Source organism: Cervus canadensis, chromosome 25, assembly GCF_019320065.1.
Source record: "Cervus canadensis isolate Bull #8, Minnesota chromosome 25, ASM1932006v1, whole genome shotgun sequence".
NCBI classification, from domain to species: domain Eukaryota; kingdom Metazoa; phylum Chordata; class Mammalia; order Artiodactyla; family Cervidae; genus Cervus; species Cervus canadensis.
The window spans coordinates 5,285,392-5,307,612 of NC_057410.1; positions in this window are offsets into that span (position 1 = coordinate 5,285,392).

The window sequence follows — 22,221 nt, forward strand, 5'->3', positions numbered from 1 at the left end:
AGAAGATTTATACACCATCAAGTGGAGTTGATGGTGTATATTCATTTTGAAGAAATGCATGCAAGATCAATTTCACATACAAAAGTTAAGCAATATTTACATAATATCAATAGAACAAAAGACAAAAACATCATCATCTCAGTTGAGGCAAAGAAAGCATTTGACAAAATCCAACATCCTTTATCATAAAAGCACTCAACAAATCCATAGTAGAGTGAAACTTCCTCAATATGGTACAGGGCATCTAAACCCCAAGCTAACGTCATACTGAATGATGAAAGCCAAAAATTTTCACCCTAAAATGAAGAACAAGAAATGGATGTTCTCTCTCATTACTAGCCAGGCAATTAATCAAAGATAATAAATAAAACATATGCACATTGGAAAGAAGTAAAATTATCTCTATTCACAGGTGAGATCATCTTTCATTCAAAAAACCTAAAGACTTCACTAAAAAAACCCTAGAACTAATAAACAAGCTCAAGAAGATGGCCAGACAAAAGATCAATATAGAAAAATAAATTTTATTTCTATACAAGAGCAGTGAACTTTCCAATATTGAAATTAAGAAAGCAATTTCATTGACAATAGCATTTAAAAAATAAATGTTTAGGTATAAATGCAACAAATACAGGACTGTACAATAAAAATTATAAAGCATTATTGAAAACAGTGAAAGATCTATAAATGAAAAGGCACTGCATGCTTAAGAATTTAAAAAAATTAATACAGGTAAGATGGCAACACTACTCAAATTGATTCACAGTTAAAATGCAATTTTTATTCAAATCTCAATTGTCTTTTTAAATAATTATCATTTGTAACCCTCGTGCACTGTGGTTGGCCATGCAAATTCAGGCATCCATTTTGGAAAAAAGTATGAAGTTTTCTCAAAAATCGAGAAGTAGAACTACTATCTGACCCACCATTTCCACTTCTGGGTATTTACCCAAAGAAAATGGAAATACTTATTTTAAAAGATATATGCACACCCACATTCATCACGGCACTATTTACAATAGCCAAGATACAGAAACAATCAAAATGTCCCACAACAGATAAAGAAAGAAAGAAATTTTGGTATATGTATTATATATATATATATATACAATATACATATATATACACCTATATGTATATATACACCTATATATATTTCTATATATACACACCTATGTATATGTATACACCTATATATATATATATACACACACACACACACACACACACCTACACACACACATACACCACACACCATGGAGTATTATTCAGCCATGAAAAAAAATGAAATCTTGCCATTTGTGACAACATAGTTGGGTCCCAAAAGCATTATGAGAAATAAGTCAGTCAGAGAAAGACAAAAACCATTACAATCTCACATATATATGAAATCTTAAGATGAACAAACAAACAAAAAAACCCTCATAGACAGAAATAGATACACAAGTTTATAAATATAGAGAAGAAATTGGTGGTTGCCAGAGGCTAGTGTTGAAGGTAAATGAAGTGGGCAAAGGGAGTGAAAATGTACAAACTTCCAGTTATAACATATTTAAGTCATGTGGATGTAATGTACAACGTGGCAACTGTAGTTAATATTGTATTGCATATTTGCAACTTGCTAAGAGAGTCAATTTTGAAAATTCTCATCACAAGAAAAAAAATTCTGTAAATATGTATGGTGATGGATTACTTCACAATGCATACAAATACTGACTGTTATACACCTGAAACTGATATAATGTATGTCAATTATGTCTTGATTTAAAAGAAAAAAACTGACAAGCTGATGCTAAAAGTCATATGGAATTGCAAGGAACCAAAATAATCAAAACAACCTTTGAATAGAAACATAAGAATGAAATACTCACACTTTCCAACTTACTATGTAGCTATGGTAATCAAGAGTGTATGGTACTGGCATATTGACAGACATATAGATCAATGGAATAGAATTGAGTGTAGAGAAATTTATCCTTGCCTTTAACTTCGATTATTTTTTTTCTTTTTTATTTATTTATTTTTTCCCATCTATTTTTATTAGTTGGAGGCTAATTACTTCGATTGTTTTCAACAGGGGTTCCAACACAATTCAATAGGGAAAGAACCATTATTCCAAAATATGGTCCTGGGACAAGTGGAAATCCACATGTCAAAAACAAAGCATGACCTCTACTAATGACATTTACAAACATTAACTCAAAAACATTCAACATATATAAACAGTTCATACAGCACAACATAAAAAATAACTAACCCAATTTAAAAATGGACAGAAGAACTGAATAGACATTTTTTTTCTAAAGAGAAAATGCAGATGGCCAAGAGACACATAAAAAGATTCTCAACATCACTAATCATCAGGGAAATGCAAATCAAAACTACATGAGATATTACCCCATACCAGTCAGAATGACTGTCATCAAAAGGAACACAAAAAACAAACGATGGTGAAGATGTGGTGAAAAGGAAATCTCAGTATACTGTTGATAGTAATATAAACTGGTGCAGTCACTATGGAAAACAGCATGGATGCTTCTCAGAAAACTAAAAATAGAACTACCACATCACCCAGAAATTCCACTCCTGGGTATATATCCAAAAAATCCCCACAGAAATACTAATATATAATAAAATTACATATATATGTATATATATATATAACTGAATACTACTCATGCATAAAAATAACAATATTTTGCCATTTGTACCAACATGGCAGGACTTATAGGGAATTACGTTAAGCGAAATAAGTCACGGAAAGATAAATATTATATATCACTTATAGTAGAATCTAAAAAATGCAACAGACTAACAATATAACAAAAACAATTTTCAGATATAGAGAAACAAATTAGTTGAATAGTGATTACCAATTGGACAGGGAGAAGGGTTATCCAGGAATGAGGGAGGGAAAGATAGGCTCAAAGATGTATTGTACAACATGGGGAATATAACTAATATTTTGTAATTACTGGAAATGGAAAGTGACCTTTAAAAATTGTACACAAAAGTTGTTTTGTTTTTTTTTTTAATGGATCCAAGACCTATTTAGTAACTAAAACTATAAAATGGTTAGAAAACTACAAGATTAAGTCTTGGTGATTTTGGAGTATTCTAGTTTCTTAGACATGACCCCAAAAGCACACAGCAGAAAAGAAAATTATAAATCTAAGAATATTAAAATCAAAAACCTTTATGCCATAGTTGGGCTTCCCTGATAAGCTCAGATGGCAAAGAATCCACCTGCAATGCAGAAACTCTGGTTCAGTTCCTGGGTTGGGAAGATCCTCTGGAGAAGGGACAGGCTACCAACTCCAGTATTCTTGGCTTCCTTTGTGGCTCAGCTGGTAAAGAATCCACCTGCAATGCGGGAGACCTGGGTTTGATCCCTGGGTTGGGACGATCCCCTGGAGAAGGGAAAGGCTACCCACTCCAGTATTCTAGTCTAGAGAATCCAAGGGCTGTACAGTCAATGGGGTCACAAAGAGTCAGACATGACTGAGCAACTTTCACTTTCATGCCATAATTGATACCATCATGAAAGTGAAAGGATAATCCATAAAATGGTATAAATGTATTTACAATTTATATATTTAATGAGATGTATACCCAGAATACAAAGAATTTCTACAATTCAAAACTAAAGAGAAATAATGTTTTTTAAAAGGCAAAGAATTCAAACATAGATTCCTCCACAATAGAAATGTGTATGACCAATTAGCACATGAAGATGTTCAACGTCTTATTAACTTAATTAATTAACTCTTATTAATGAATAAGAGTGAAATGCAATGCCACAATAAAATGCCACTCATACCCACTTAGGTGGCTATAACCAAACATGTATAGAAATTAGAACCCTCCTATACTGCTGGTGGGAATGTTAAACAGTGAACCAGCTTTGGAAAAAAGTTTGCCGGTTCCTCACAATGTTAAATACAGATTCACCATGTGACCAATGAAGTCTACTTCAGGCAAACATCCAGATTTTAAAAATAAATGTATACAAATGTTGTACAAAATGTTGTACACAACTGTTCAAAGCAGGATTATTCTTAATATTCAAAAAGTAAAAACAATCCAAATGTCCATCAACTGATTAACTGATAAGCAAAAGGTGATATGTACATAAAATTACTTATCATTCAGCAATAAAAAAAGAAATAAGCAACATAGGTTCATACATGCTCTAGTTTATTCTATTGTCACTAAGTTATGTCTGACTCTTGCGACCTCATGGGCGGTAGCCTGCCAGGCTCTTCTGTCCATGGGATTCTCCAGGCAAGAATACTGGAGTGGGTTGCCATTTCCTTCTCCAGGGGATCTTCCCGACCCAGGAATCAAACCTTCATCTCCTGCTTTGCAGGCAGATTCTTTACCGACTGAGCTATGAGGAAAGCTCATACATTCTATAGCATGTTAAACTTCAAAACATTACCCCAAGTGAAAGAAACCAATCACACTCCTCTAAATGCCGTATTATTCCATTTATGTCAAATATCCAAAACAGATCCATCGATAGGGATAGAACAGAGATCAGTGGTTGACTGTAGTTGGACGGAAGTAAGGAATGAGTGGTGCTGGGTACACGGCTTCTTTTAAAGGGAAGGAAATGCTCTAAATTACATTATAGTAATGAGATACAACTCTGTGAACATATTAAACAACTGAACTTTGTACTTTAAATAAGTGAATTATATGGTCTATGAATCATATCACAATAAAGCTCTTAGAAAGAAAGATGAAAAACTGGGATGAGCTGTAGTTATTAAGATGGTCAAATACAAGAGGATAAAGGATGTTGATTTGAACGCTGAAGCTTATCTGTCTAAGGGAAAGTCTTCTGCAAATCAGTATGGGCTCATCCAAAATAGATTTTTGCATGGCCACTGCCCCCCCATCTTTCTTTACCAAATGTAGTTCTAGTGCCCAAATTATTCAGAAGGATTTAATATATTCACAAAACTTACATATACCATTTACATGTCTTATCTACCCTTCCCATACTAACCTTTTGATTTTGGGGTTTGTGATAATTAAAATATATCTAGTTCTTCCAAGAAAATTATCTGATATCCAGTTAAAGACAATTAATTTTTGCCAGATAAACTTATACTTTTAAATAAAAACAAAACATATTTTCTCATCTCCAATAATCTTAGCCTCTATTATATCAACTTTTAAAAAAAAAACTTTTAGGCAGGGCTTTTTTCTTTTAAATCAACAAATAAAGGAAATAGCACATTTCTTTTAAAAATAATTTTTTATCATTCATTATTTAGAAAGTAGATGTTTTTACTAGATTACTCTTTATTGTCCTACAGATTTTTCTCAATAAATGCCTTCATTTTCTTACTGATTCTAACTAATTTAATCAAATTTTAGTCAGTAATTTGATCAAACTGCTCTTACCTTTTCCCTGCAAGCTTTATGTAAGCTATTACTATATTTTTACTAGTGCTAGATTTTCTTCTTTTCCTCTTTCCACTTTTTGATTTCTCCTCTGTTTTGTTCTTATCCAGCAAGCCTTCATCACTCTTTCCAAAGCAAAGTACTATTCATTTTGCCTATTGCTTTTTTTAAGGAAACTGCTAACAAATTTTAGATACAGTACCTAGCCAGTGATTTTAACTTTATTTTGAGGTTAGACAATTTAAAATCTTCTAGCTTTCTAATGGGCTTCCCTCATAGCTCATTTAGTAAAGACTCCACCTGCAACACAGGAATCTGCCTGCAATGCAAGAGACCCAGTTTGGATTCCTGGGTCTGGAAGCTCCCTTAGAGAAGGAAATTGCAACCCACTCCAGTATTCTTGCCTGGAAAATCTCATGGACAGAGGAGCCTGGTGGGCTACAGTCCATGCAGTCGCAAGAGTCAGACACAACTTAGCGACTAAACCACCACAGCTTTCTATCAAACTCAACAAATTTACTAAATCTATCCATCTCCTGGGATAAAATGTACTTACATATCTGCTGGCAGTGTGTATCTCATATTTTATTAATCTTATAATTGCTTTCATATCATAATTTTTTGTTTGTTTTTCACCAACTTATGTGAGAGACATACATGACACGGTATAAATAAGGTAGGATAAGTTGGAAGTGAGGGTAAAGTACTAATGCAGTTTGGGAAAAGAACTAACCTATCAGTTCAATTCAGTCACTCATTCATGTCCAATTCTTTGCAACCCCATGAATCGCAGCACACCAGACCTCCCTATCCATCACCAACTCCCAGAGTTTAACATAAGTCAAAATATTACTAAACCATTTCCAAAATTTCCCCTACTCAGCCAAACAAAGAAACAAAATTGCACCATTTGCAGAGATGTGGAGAGATATAGGGGCTGTGGTATAGAGTGAAATAAGTCAGAAAGATAAAATCAATATCATATAATATCTACATGGAGAATCTAGAAAAATGGTACAGATGAACCTATTTGCAAAACAAAGCAGAGACACAGATGTAGAGAACAAACTTATGGATATCAAGGAGGGGAAGGAGGTTTGTGGGATGAATTGGGAGATTGGGATTGACATATATATGTCATATATATAAATTATATATCATATGTATGTCAATAATGTATTACTATATATAAAATATACAGTTAATGAGAACTTACTGCATTGTACAAGGAACTCTCCTCAATGCTCTGTGGGACCTAAAAGGGAAGGGAGTCTAAAAAAGAGGGGATATACTGACTCACTTTGCTACACAGCGGAAACTAACAAAGCATTGTAAAGCAACAATGCTCCAATCAAGTTAACAAAGCAAATATTTTACAATGTTTAATAGAAATTGGAAAATGGTTTTAAAAAGCCATTTTTTAAAAAAAATAAAATGTTAAGAGAGTTAAAAAAAAAAAAAAAAAAAAAGCCATGCCTGAGCTCCCTACACACACACATGAGCAATTTTGGTCCCTCCACTGTTTATCTTCACAAAGGTAAAACTCAACTGAAAAAGAAGACAGGCTGTCTCCTCCTCTGATATACTACCAGTCAATCATGAGACTGCTGTTGTGCTAATAATTCTGCTTAGTCAGTGTCTCTCGGCAAATTGAAATGAAAGGGAAATACAGTATATTGATTTGGACGTGAAAATGCTGCAACCCATAAACATAAATACTGCTTCATTTCTATAAACATGAGTAACAAGACCTGTATGTTATCACATGTAATCTACCAAGTGAAAGGTCACAGCTCCTATAAGTATAATGCTTATGATTTAAGAGTTTGCATTTCTAGATATTATACTAGGCTTTTTACTATTGTTTTGTTTAGTCCTGATTCCCTATAGCAAGTAGATAGCCTCTAAAAAGCCACCTTTTCTCATATTGTCTTTATCTTAACCTAAAGCACTTTTGCCACTATTCTTTCCATTATTAATTTTTAGAATAGAGTCACTTTAAGTGCTTTGATATACAGCGCAAAAGAAATTGCTTGAATTAAAATACCTGGAAAGTTCACATGTAGGGTAAATTTTAAAAGACGAAAAATGCTCCGTTATCAGAAGGTTATTTCCACATGTCTACCAATTAACAGTTTTGTGTTGCCATTAGAATAAAAATGCACTTAAAATGACCCTCTAAATTGTACTTTTATCCTTAAAGGAAGGAACAAGTAAACAAAGAAACAAGTATACATTTATTAGAAATGTGTATTGCTTTAGGCATTGGTTGGTAGGACATTTCACATTTAAAATACACAACTGTTTTGTGCCTCAGTATCTTAAAACTTCATTCACTACCCCCGATCCCCTGATTTTAGAACACATAATTATCAAATGTCATACAGTGAACATCGGGACTATTACAGAAGACTGACATCAAATATGCAAAAGCTGCGCCCCCGGAAATCAAGGATCACTACACTCAAGTACCTGAGCCAAACCAACTATACAGAGGTCACAAAGCTTCCCAGCAAGGATTAGCCTAAAATTTATGATTGTTTTCTACGAAGTTAACTGATACTGTAACTGTAATTTTAATTTGTTACTTTTATCTTGGACTACTACACAAGTTGAGACTTTGGAACTTCACTATTCCTATCACATCAACCTCACTGAAAAACAACACATCGCATTATCTTTTACTCTGAATGACTTTTCAAGTGCTGCACTAAGTCACAAATGGTTCCTTATTTGGAGGGAGACATTTTCAATATTTGTTTTTGATGTTCACAATGTTTATATATACGATAAAGATATGTTCCCAGAAAAAAAGTATTTTGTGCCACATATATATATATATGACACAGAGAAAGAATCTGCAAGGAGAAATACTATAATACATGAAATCTTTTAATGAAAAGTATATCACTGGTCAGAATATTTCAAATCAGACATTGCACAGAAAATTCAATGGGTGGGGAGACTGCCATGAATAATGTAAGAATTATTTCAAGTAGTCTTCTAAATTTATACTTAGAAGAGCCTAACACATTTATAAAATAATTTAGAATTCAATTCACTACCAAAACAAGAATACACAAACTAAGTGGTCAAAAAATTTTACATAGCTTTGTTTCTGTTGCATTATTTTATCAAATAACTGGATCATGCAGCCCAATGAAAATCCAGTATAGGAATTATAAACACTAAAAACAAAAATAAGGCCTTATTAGATGAGTTCCATAAACTTCTTAGCAATCCAAGAGGTTAATAAATGTTAAACCATTAAATTCCTGTAAAGGTTATTAATATTTACATGAAGTACTGTAGTGACATCTTTGCAAAGTATTTCTTGGGCCAAATAAATCAATTTTCTAAAACCAACTGTTAATAATTATGCACACTGGAATATCACAACAATTATTCTCTTTGAATTTTTCCAATTTATCAAGTGCTTTTTCCATCCAATCATATAAAAACATGTGAAGGGACATGTATTAAAAAATAATAATCCCCTATTATAAAGGATTAGTAATCAAAATCATGTGATAAAGTAAACTTTAAGTTTAGGAAAGTTCAAGACCAGAGCTAACATATGTGATTAAAATGGCATTTTAAAATCAGTGAGAAAGAGATCAATCTTATTCTGTAACTCTGACCATTGGGAGAAATAATACCATACTACACATTAGATTACATGCTTATAATAATAGTTAAATATAAATCATATTTTAATTAATTTAGTCCTTGCCAAAGGTATGCATCTGGGGACAAAGATAGGAATTTAAATCATGAACTCACAATGTCACCTATCCTAGAAATCTCTCTAACAACAACATGCTGAGTCCAAATTTTCTGAATACTTACCTTCTATCAGTCAGGAGAAAACCTTCCAGAATATATCTGCAAAATAAGAATTCACAGACAAAAAGTTGACATCAGTATATTGTCTATTTATGGCCAAAAAAGTTCAAATCATATCTCAAACATAAAGTTAAAGGAAAATACTGTTATGCGTTCTCAATAACTGAAAGTGCTAACTGCTCAGTTGTGTCTGACTGTTTGCGAACCCATGGACTGTAGTCTGCCAGGCTTCTCTGTCCATGGAATTCTCCAGGCAAGAATGCTGGAGTGGGTTGCCATTTCCTTCTCCAGATATTTCCCAATCCGAGATTGAACCCAGGTCTCCTGCACTGCAGGCAGATTCTTTACCATCTGAACCACCAAGGAAGCCCCCAACATTCTCTAGAGCACACATTTTGTTTCCCCCATTCAAAGCCCAACCAGCTCCACAGAAATCATTCATAGTCTACAATTTTTCTTCAGTCCAGGCAACACTGAAAATCAAGAATTTCCATCCCTGTTAAAGCAATCAGACAATTAGAATTCAGGTTTGTTCCATAGAATATATATTTTAAGAGTGATTTTCAAGTGTGATACAATTATATTAAGAAGTATATTTTCATCCTGATAACACAGTAAAATATTGGATAAAAACAGAGGCTCCAAATATGGACTTAAATATGGATACTTATCTTATACCATCCTTATACCATGGATACTTATATCCATATCCAAATATAGATACTCTGTTGTATTTATTTTAATAAATTCTGTATCCTAGAGCCTAAATGCTGACCTACTGATATCAGGCGTCTGGACTACTCTAATTGTGAGAGATATATTTGCACAAGTACTGAGGGTAATGGAGTAACTCCTCTTGACCAGATGTCTCATATGCATAATTAACAAAGCCTCAGGGGACACTGAACCCAAGGAGGAAGCCAGCAGAGACAGAACCATGTAGAGATCCAGTGTCATCTTCAATGCTAGAGAGAATATTAGCTTCATAGGCGACTCTAAGGTGAGCTCCAAGCTTCAGAGACTCTAAAAGGCTGTCTGATGCATCACACCGGGTTTGTTATTTGTTGTAAAACTTGATGATACCCACACTGACAGACTTGAAAGACAACAGCTAAGTTCACATGTGTAAGGTTCCATGTTGCTGTCAACCACTGAGCTGAGAAAACACATCTGATAAATGGGAGACTGGAAAGTTCAGTTCATATTATCTATCTTTCCCAAGACCATCGTTGCTACTGTACCCTGGAGAATTCATTTAATTTTTCCAGAAGCACACTTTCAAGGATCATAATTGAAACATTTTTAATATTATATACTAGTTAATAATCATTTTTGCCTTGCTAGGTTAGTTTTATTTTTTTGAAAGATCCAAAAGACTGAAATTTTATTTTAACAAAGCACAGAGAACAATTTGAAAACTAAAAATTTCTTTTCAAAGCTGTGCATTAATATGTGATTGTGTTTACTTCAGAACTAGTCAAACGGTATGGCTTAGTGGAACAAAGTGGCAATATATTGTGAAGTGTCCTTGGATCTCTGTGCTTAAAGGTAATAACCACCCCTCCTCAATTTTACAACAGAGGATGATAATTGTGTTTGGAAAATAATAGGCGGTAGACAAATAGAAAAATAATTTCCACTTCAGCAACCTGCAGAGGAACCACACAGCTTAACTTCAGAGCAGAAAATCCAGGCTGGAAAAACTGATATTCAAAGGTGCAGTAATGGGATGTTTAAATATGTTAGCCCTGCTCCATCCCATCATATTTTTTATAAGCACTGCATAATGTTTGGTTTCCCGTGGGGCTGCGTGAGACAGTGGTTTTCACTGGGACAAGTCATAAATACTGTCCTGCTGCTCTATGCTTTGCTGGGGTGGAGGGTAATTGTGTGAAGCTTAAAAATATATTGGTAGCATGACCTCCTGCCCCATGAGCTCTACATGAAGAGTGTCATGAACAAAGAAAGTGTCCATTTTATTTGGGGGTCACAAAGGACAAAAAAGGAACAACACAAAACCCCTTGGCATATAAGATGATCTAAAAACTATTTCACAGAACTGTGAAACGGCTATGACTGTGAGAGGGAAGAAAGACCGCTTTGCCTCTCCTGTGTAGCTGATTAGTGCACATGAAAAGTTACCCTATCATTTGCTCAGAGATGTATTTTCATGAAAATGTGGGGAGAAAGTTCATCAAATGGGCGCTTGAAGCCCTTAAATTCCCCCAAGTAACCCCAGGTCATATTATTATCATTTACAAACAGAAGTTAAGTAGTGTTGGCATCTCAGCCAAAATTACTTTAGTTGGTAAAGATAAATGGGAGCAGGAAAGATGCAGTTTCATTTCTTTTACTAAACTTAAGAGTTATTCCAACCAGGGGACTGGAATTAAATACTCCGTTCCCTAGGCCGCATTCTATAAGCACAAGGCTCTATGCCTCCCTTTAACATAATCAAATACACCTTCAATATTATGACACAGCTGATGCTAAATGGTAAGTCAAAGAAACTTGCATTTCAAACCATTTCATGACATTTTCTTCCTTGAGGCATACTCCACTTCCATTAGCAGATTCTTTTGTGCCTTTAAATGCACCCTATAATTTTTTCCTATGACTTCTATTCTTTATAGATATATTCTGAGGGAGTTATTCACTCATAAAACAAGTCAGTCCAAGAGAAAGCTTTTCAGGAAGGCCACCTTCCAACACTGGTTCCAAAGGGTATAGTATAAACATGGTACTGGGCCTTGTCTAGACAGAGTATGGCTAGATTCTAAGGCTGTTGTTATTTAGTCACTAAGTTGTGTCCAACTCTTTGCAACCGCATGGACTGTAGCCTGCAGGCTCCACTGTCCCTGAGATTTCCCAGGAAAGAATACTAGAGTGGGTTGCCATTTTCTTCTTCAGGGGATACTCCTGATCCAGACCCAGAGATTGAACTCTAGTCTCCTGCACTGGCAGGATCTGATAGGCAGATTCTTTACAGCTGAGCCACCAGTGAAGCCTATTCTAGCGCTGAGTAGTGTTAAAATGAACAGTATTAAAATGATCAGTACTTCCTGGTCATACCAAAAGCACCGTATTTTTGAAACAAATATTCTGTAATATCCTTTTTACTACCTGAAATGAAATTTATGTGTAAACCTACACATAAAACTTTTTTAAAAATACAGATCTTTAATATAGGGAAGAAAACAAGAATAGTGTATAATGAAATAGTTTAGTTATGTTTTCCAAAGTATCAATATTTAAATATGACTACTAAACTACACAGTAGTCAAGTGCCTGTACTAACATATATTTGACAAGTTTGACACAAAAAAATTATGATCAACAACCTACCTTGAAATAACTATAAGAAAACAAACAAACAAAAAGGATAGACACAAGAATAAGTATCAATGATAACTAAATATTTGAATACAAATGGAAGAGATTACATTGGCCAAGGAAAAAAAAGTACCCATCACAAGTGGAAAAAAAGAGAAAGTAAAGTATTTTCACAAATTGTTATTCAGTTGCTAACTTGTGTCCAACTCTTTGTAACCCCATGGACTGCAGCACTCCAGGCTTCCATGTTCTACACTATCTCCCAGAGTTTGCTTAAACTCATGTCCAACGAGTCGGTGATGCCATCCAACCATTCTCATCCTCTGCCCACCCCCTTTTTCTCCTGCCCTCAATCTTTCCCAACTTCACGGTCTTTTGCAACGAGTCGGCTCTTTGCATCAAGAGGCCAAAGTATTGGAGATTCAGCATCAATCCTTCCAATGAATATTCAGGACTGATTTCATTTAGGATTGACTGGTTGGATCTCCTTGCTGTCCAAGGGACTCTCAAGAATCTTCTCCAACACTAGAGTTCAAAAGCAGCAATTCTTTGGTGCTCACCCTCTTTACGGTCCAGCTCTCACACCCATACATGACTATTGGAAAAACCATAGTTTTAGTGGTGGCTTAGTCGCTAAGTCATGTCCAACTCTTGTGACCCTATGGACTGTAGCTCGCCAGGCTCCTCTGTCCATGGGATTTTCCAGGCAAGAATACTGGAGTGGATTGCCATGTCCTTCTCCAGGGGATCTTCCTGACCCAGGAATTGAATCCAGGTCTCCTGCATTGCAGGCAGATTCTTTACCCTAGCTTTGACTAGATGGCTCTTTGGCAGTAAAGTGATGTCTAATTTTTAAGATGCTGTTTAGGTTTGTCATAGCTTTTCTCCCAAGAAGCAAGCATTGTTTAATTTCATGGCTGCAGCCACCGTGATTTTGGAATCCAAGAAAATAAAGCCTGCCACCATTTCCATTCTTTCCCCATGAATTTGCAATGAAGTGATAGGACCAGATGCCATGATCTTAGTTTTATTTTAGGCCAGCTTTTTCATTCTTCTCTTTTACCTTCATCAACAGTCTCTTTAGCGCCTCTTCACTTTCTGCCATTAGTGTGGTGTCATCTGCATATCTGAAGTTACTGATACTTCTCCAGACAATCTTTTTCTTCTTTTTCCTGCAGTTATTTTCTCATAATTAAATTTATTTATTTTTAATTGAAGGATAATTGCTTTACCACATTGTGTTGGTTTCTGCCAAACGTCAACATGAATCAGCATAAGTATACCTACGTCCCATCCCTCTTGAACCTGCGTCTCACCTCCTTCCCCATCCCCGCCCCTCTAGGTTGTTACAGAACTCAGTCTGAATTCCTTGTCATGAAAGTAAAAATAAACAAGTGGGACCTAATTAAACTTAAAAGCTTTTTCACAGCAAAGGAAACTATAATCAGGATGAAAGACAACTCTGGGAGAAAATAATAGCAAACAGAACAACTGACAAAGGATTAATTTCCAAAATATACAAAGAGCTCATAAAACTCAATATCCCACTGAAATGTTGTGAAGTAATTAGCCTCCAACTAATTAAAAAAAAAAAAAGTAAAAAAAAAAAGATCACAAAAAAAAAAAAAACCTCAATATCCAGCGATCTTGATTTCAGGTTGTGAAATTAGCTGAATCTTTCACAAACTAGCTGAATTTTATTCACATGACCAAGGAGACTATAATTTCCTATGTTATAACACAGAATAAAACAGACGATCCTAGGTATCTTTCCCATCATATCAACTATCTTAACATGTAATCGTGAATTAAGTCTCTAGTACTTAAAACATCAGAACCATAATCTTCATAAAATGGAATACAGAATGAATTTTTTAATTGAAATAATATGTCAGTGTCCAGAAAGAAGTTTTTCAGTATACTTTAGATAAAACAGAATTTCAGGCAAACCAAAAATAGATTTAACAATTAGTTTTCATAAAATGTATCATGATTTTAATCCCACTTCTAAAACACTTAGAGTAACAAAATTTTTTAAATAGTTTCAACATGTCATTTTTATAACATATACTGATTAACATTTTAAAAATGTATGTTTGTGGTGTTATGAAATATTTTTAAAACAAAACCTTTATTAGTGAAATTCAGTGAATCTTTCACTTTATGTATCTCTATTCAATTAAAAATATTTCTTTTTTTTTTTTTCTTTTTTTTTTTTTTATTAGTTGGAGGCTAATTACTTCACAACATTTCAGTGGGTTTTGTCGAGGGAGGTGGGAGGGGGGATCGGGATGGGGAATACGTGTAAATCTATGGCTGATTCATATCAATATAAAAATATTTCTTATACATATATAACCTTTTATCTGATTTTGATCAATGAAATTATTAAAAAGATCAAAAGTGAAAAAAACATGTAAAATTAAATATTTTAATGCTGATCCAAAGTGTTTTACTTCATACTTTAGAGAGTGCCTCTAACTTCAACTCAGAAAACACACTTCTGTTATGCTTGCAGTGCCTGTACTACTCACTGAACTCCTTTACATCTGTGTGGCTGAATATGATGTGAGAAAGGCCACGGGTATAAAAAACGGGAACAAACGTTAATTGAAACCAAAAACTCTGGGTGATTTGATTAAATTTTAGTTTAGCATCAAAGGTTTTATTCTTGTTTTCAGCTCATTATAAAAAAATGGACAAACATATTTTACATTCATGTCAAATGTAAAAATCATATCTTTTTAATAAGATCTAATTGGGGCAATTTATTTTTCCAAATCATTTGGAAATACACTTTAAGATTATTTTTACCAAAATCTCTCAATTTTGGAAAATAACAATCTCAGCAAGAAAGTACTTTTAAATATATAAATGTTTACTAATCTCACTTTAATTTTAATGAGGATTATCTGGGGAGTTTTTTCTGTTTCTTAACATCATTTAAACTTACAATAGGTTTAATTGAGATGTATGATATTGTGCAACATTTCAATTTTGATATTAATATTTCACTGATTTTAATGTGTCAACAAATTCTAGATAGCAAACTAAATATTTTTAAGAAAAAATTTTGGAAACTCCTTATTGTGAGATGAGATATTGCCACTGTGTACTTTAAGAAATGATTTATCATTCAAGGGATTAAACAATTTTATTAGTAGCATCTACTGAAAATCATTCAATGATTACTGACATGTTTCATTAGTTTCTACTTGACTTTTTTTAATAATGATACTTGAACAGTTCTAATAATCTTGGCAAGATTTTTCCCCAATGCTGTGTAGGTTAGGAACTGTTAGTACACTTTGTATTTTCCATAAGAAATAACAATGTGCATTTTTTTTACAGGAGGTTTTATGAACATTCTAGTGACGAATTCTGGATTTCAATATGTTTGCTTAAGTTTTCAAAATACAATAAACCTTTTCCTGTTTTTCCAATATAACTCTTTATAAAATATTTACTATTTATGTTCTATTTTAAAACATTATAACAGTCATATAACAACTTTTGTAGAGAAAATAAAATTTACATTTTGAGTATTAAAAATGTCGAGCCTTTTTTCTGTATCTGATATTTTAAAATATAAGTAAAAAATAAGTGAAACATATCTTGCAGGTATTCTGATATTCTTGGACCTTGCTTGCTAAATGTCAATTGTGACCCTGAGACACGTGAAAAATAAAAGTGTCAGCACATTTTCAAATGTTTTATAAGTAGTGGTATGGGCATATCAAGAGTCCCTGAGCTATATGAAGAACAGGATGTTACATTGATAGAACAACAAACATTAAAACAGACAGGCACATAAATAATACATTAAAGGGTAAAGCTGACCAATGCAGCATTACTCCTACTTTTATCAACAGTATCCTTACAGGATCATTTACATCCAAAAATTCTCTGCTAGATTAAAAAGTTCATATTTCCACAGATTAAAGGGTCTAGAAAACTCATGGTCCACACAGGCCCTGAATAATCATCTTGAGTTTTCATGTGTGATGATTTTCATACATATTATATTCAGATATTATTTGTAATTTTTTGCTATAGGGAAAACAAAAGGGAAAAAGATACTTATTATGGTAAACAGGACATTTTCAGTAAATAGAGTAGAAAAATGGAAAGAATGGGAAAATATAACTCCAAAGAAACCTAGAAATAAAAAACAAAGAGAAAAAAGAAACTTAGTCAAATACTTTCAGAGAAAAGGGCAGGAGAGAGAAAAAGCTATTAAAAGAGATTAGAAGATCCTGAAGAGATGAAGTAGGTAATAAAAACTATCTAAAGAAATGATGTGGTGATAAAACTGAATTTGGACTAGAAAAAGCCTGGCCCTATGGAGTCAAACATAGTTTTAATCTAAGACTGCTAATGCTGGTTGGACAGGTGGGGTGTTGTTGGTTGAAATCATTTTGTTACTTTGAAATGTTAGCCGTTAAAAAAAAAAAAAAAAAAGAACATCTATAACTAGGCCAGTGGTTCTCAACATTTCCTGTATATCGCATCCCTCTGAGTCGTTTAAAAAAACACCAAAGTCTGGGCCTTACCTCCCTCACCTCTCAGGTTTTTTCTTCAGTTCAGGATATGTTCTAAGATTCGGTATTTCTGTTTTAACACTTTGGGTGATTAAATTTTAAATTCAGGACTATGAATTATCGGGCTAGAGAACAACCAGTTGTGTTCAATCCCTAGTATGAGCGGGTAGGCAGGCTATTAAAATACACTGTGCTGGGTCCTACCCTACAAGATTTTTTTAAATTTATTTATTTTTTATTGAAAGATAATTGCTTTACAGAATTTTGCTGTTTTCTGTCAAACCTCAACATGAATCAGCCATAGGTATACATATATATTATTCACTAAGGTGTACATGTATATTATTCATAAAATGGGACCAAAGAAGTCACATATCTAATATGTTCCCTGATGTGTTTATGCTATTGGTCTGGGGACCACACTTTGAAGACCATAAAAGTGGAATAAAATAAATCTTAAACTTTTGAAAGTGAGAGACATTAAAAAAAAAAAAATCAGAAGTGCTGACATTTTCTACATTCAAAATATTACAAATAATTTTACATAGTTCACAAATTTACTGAAGTCCATCCATTGATCTTCTAGGAATTCAAACATTTGAGGACACAACCTTTGATTCAAAGAATTTCTGATTTTATCATCTATTCTTTTAGTTCAAAAATTCAATGTCACAATTAGCCTTTGGAAAATAAGGCATTTTTGTGAGTCAAAAATAAAAGAATCATACTAACACTAAAGTAATCATATCAGAAAATTATGTGTTTTGAAATACCCAAAACACTGTTGAAGCTTTAGATTAAAAATTAACACTGTTCTTAACCATTTTTTAAATGTATACACTGCCTGCTTTAGCATAGGAACTAAGCATAACCTTGTGATAAGTAAATTCATAGCTGTTTTCAACTTTTTTTAATAAACTCTAAATATTTCATAGATATCCTTACAATGATTTATTCCACACTTTAGTATTTTATACATATTTTTACATATTTAACAATATTTATTGAGAATCAGTTAGTTCCAGGCAGTGTACATGGTGCTGGGATGCCACAGTAAAATGAACAGACATTATTCTGGTTATCAGGGAACATAATCTATGAATGATTTTTGGCATGAAACAGCTTCTGCATTTCCAAACTCTTTCCACTATGTTTTAAAACTTGCACCAGAAGCATAAACACGGTCTCTTAAAGAAAGATTTCAAAAGACTCGCCTATTATTATGTACTTTGATGTTAGTGTTAAATACATTTTGAACAAGTTGGTAACAAAGGAAACTGTACTGAAGACACTTGATATAGACAGATATTATAAATGCTTGCAATATATCTTGGGCAGCAATGCTTCATCAATAATTATCCTGAATTCTATGCTGAGAAAATATCTTTTAATTTGTGAAATCTAATTTTTGGTGATTGAAATATACACAACAATGGCAATACAAATACAATATGGTAATAGACTCCAAGATAATTTGATCTGCACAGAGGAGTCTCCATAGTAAGGTTCAGTATGTTCAGCAAAACATAATTGTATAAAGAAATGCACCTGCTGATGTAGTGTTAATGAGATAGTCATGTTCTACATGTCACCGGAGCGTCGCTTCATAGAGTTACATACAGAATGTGCCACTTTTGAATTTGATGCATTTTTCTTTCCTCATTTAGGTTTTAATTTCTAACATACCTAGTTTCAGTTTTACAGACCACAGTTGCTTGATGTATTTATATTCCTTTATTTCTTTAACTTTAGGAAGAACAAAAGCCTCATCTCATGTCAGTTTTCTACTGACTGTCAGTTTCACACAGCTTCTTGAGTCATTCAAAGGCAAACTTAAGATCATAATAAGCAGTCAGAAATGCCAGTATTAGGTTAAACTATTTGTTTTTATTTTAATCTTTGCTGCTCTGATTTTATGTAAAACAAATTCACAACTTATTTCCTGAACCTGAAATAATGCCTAGCTTATAACTTTAAAATATAACTTTAAAATATATTTCTTTTTAAAATTTAAATTACTTTACAATCAGTATTATTTTTATTTATTAGACTATATAACTAAATGAGTGGATGAATACTTTTTAAGGACAAATATAAGTTAAAAATGAGGCTTGATTCTCCCTGTGAAATGAGAGATTTCTTTCTTCCATTTTCTGAGAGATTTTATCTTAGAAAATGTAATTTTAAGATTTTCTCATTTGCCTAAAATGTATGTAAATCCTTTTGAAAAACTAGACAGGCCTTCTGTCATTTTCGTAGTTTATAATCTAGGAATGGCTTTCTCAAGGACCTGGGCACCATCCTTTGGAAATGCAAACGCTGAGGAAGAAGCCCTGGATCCCTGTGTTTGGGGCAGAGGGCTTTGCTGGTGGCTCAGACAGTAAAGCGTCTGCCTGCAATACTGGAGACCCAGGTTCAATCCCTGAATCGGGAAGATCCCCTGGAGAAGGAAATGGCAACCCACTCCAGTACTCTTGCCTGGAAAATCCCATGGTCAGAGGAGCCTGGTAGGCTACAGTCCATGGGGTCGCAAAGAGTTGGACACAACTGAGTGGCTTTACCTTACCTTACCTTTAGGAGAAAATTTCAGTAGGGACCTTACAAAACTACCTCCTGTCATAAAGATCTGACAAGTTTATTTCTCCTCTGGACTAAGCCAGTTACTAAACACAGATGGTCATCCAGTTACCAGGTGAATTTAGGATGAAGTAGGTGTGACAAAAGATGCTGTCAGTTCCTCTAACTTGAGGACTACTTAGTGTTTATCTTGAAAGCATGTATGTAATGGGTTATGTCTCCTTGGCTATATAAGCATGTGATGATTTGCAATCTGTATTTGCAACCACTTAGCAGATTGCCTGTGTTCTTCATTACGTTCTGCTTTAACACATGCTCAGTAATAAAAGTATTCCTTCTCTACAACTTCTATGGAGAGGATTTCTGGACTGGGAGATTTTGTTTTTAATTATTTTCCTCAATAATTTTTAATATGAGTGTTAGGTAGTTAGGAAAAAGGAGTCCAAAATGGTGATGGCTAAAAGACAAGGGAGAAAGCCCCTTAAAATAGAACAAAGGTCCAAGGACTGGAGTGGGGAACTCAGGTGAAGCAAACAGCACTCCTGGCTAGCCCAATTTACATAGGGCAGGCCCAGGGGGGAGGAGAAAAACATATAAAAAGAGGAGCCAAAACTGGGCTGGGGACTATTTTCTCTCCATGTCTTTTGGGTCGGTATCCCATCTTGCCTGGAGGATGTATTTTCCTTTACTTTCTAAATAAATCTGAGCTGTAACACAGAGCTGTAACACTGGCCCATCAAAGAGCTGTAACACTGGTCCATCCGAGGGCTGTAATGCTGGTCCATCCACTGCTTCAAATTTTTGTTGCAACAAGACAGAACCGACATCTCCCCCGACATCTATGGCGCCATGACTCAGGTTTAACCTGGCTGAAACAGCCTCAGCGTGCCCCCCCCGCCCCCAAGGAGGTGGCCAACCACAGCAGGAGCCCAACTCAGCAAAAGCTCCTGCGGTGGAAGATGAACGCGAAGAAAACCCAGCGCAGGGCAAGTGACAAGAAGCCCAGTGTGCTGGAAACTGGGACAGTGAAAAACGAACTCAGCAGAAAGCTCACAAAGCTCAGTCTCAGATTTCAGAAGACCTCTGGTTAAGGTAGGAGGTCCTCACTCCTATGGCTGGAAGGACATATGCCTAACACAATCTTAATTCCTTTACAATCTCTTGTTTCTTGTTTTCTCAAACCCCGCTTGAACAGGCAAGTGGCAGTGGGTGCAACTGAGGGACTATGGCAGGGGCTACTCCTCAGTGTGACCCAAAGGCTCCACTATCTGCTACCGAAGCCAGTGGGAGTTCTTCTGTCCTTAATCTTCTCTGTGCCAAGGATCAGGCCAATGAAGGCTGTGAGCACAGGTCCCTGGGGGACCCCAGGAGGTCAGCCTGCCTTGACCTGCCTAGGGATCTGGTCCTTGAAAGGTTGTCACGCCTCAACCTGCTCAGGGATCCACCAGTCCAGGGGTTCCAGGAGGTCAACATGCTTCGACCAGCCCAGGAACCCAATTCTCAGGAGGCCGACCCGCCTCAACCTGCCTGGGGATTCGATTTACCCACTGGTTTCTGGTGGTCCCTGAGTGTCCTACTCCCTTATTGGGAAAAATCTTTCCTGCCTTTGAAATCTTGCAGCTATTGCAGTCCTGATAGAAGATGCTTTAAAACCCTCTCTTTGGGGCAAACTATTTTTACCAGCCATCAAATGAATCAACTCCTGGATGGGAAAGGCCATTTATGGATGTCTGATCAGAGTCCTCAGATATCAAGTAGTGCTGATGGAAAATCCAGGCCTCACTATATCCCCTTGTGAGGTTCTTAACCCAGCCACGCTCCTGCCTACCCTCGAGGGCTCTCTCCCCTTTCACTCTTGCCTAGAAACCTTGGACCACTGAACAAAACCCCAAGAGCCTCTGACCAATCCTGAGGAAATCTAGTACACTGACAGAAGCAGCTTTGTCGTGGATGGAAAAAGAAGAGCTGGATATGCAGTAGTCTCCAATTTTTAGACTAAACCTTTGTCACCAGGTACTTCAGTCCAATTAGTTGACCTCATAGCCCCGAATCGAGCTTTAGAGTTGGGAAAAGGAAAAAGAGTAGCCATTTACACTGACTCCAAATATGCCCTTCTGGTGCTACAGGCACATTCTTCTATTTGGAAATAAAGAGGCCACTTGACCACCCGAGGGTCCCCAATTAAATATGGTGATCAATTCCTTAGGCTCTTGGAGGCAGTCCATCTGCCTGCTGAGGTTTCAGTCTCCCACAGTAAAGGACACCAGAAAGGGAGCATGGAAGTGGCATGAAGGAACCAAGCAGCTGATCAGGCAGCTGAGAGAGCAGAATTACAGAACCATGACCTAATAGGGGTTGCTGCCTTAGTTCCACAGGCTAATTTGCCAGAAACTCCTTCATATACTGAAGGTGAGACTCTTAAAGCTAAGAGCGAGGGCTTTCAAGATCATATGGGGTGGTTACAAAAGGGGGACTCCTTTTTCTGCCTGGGAACCTCCAATGGAAGTTA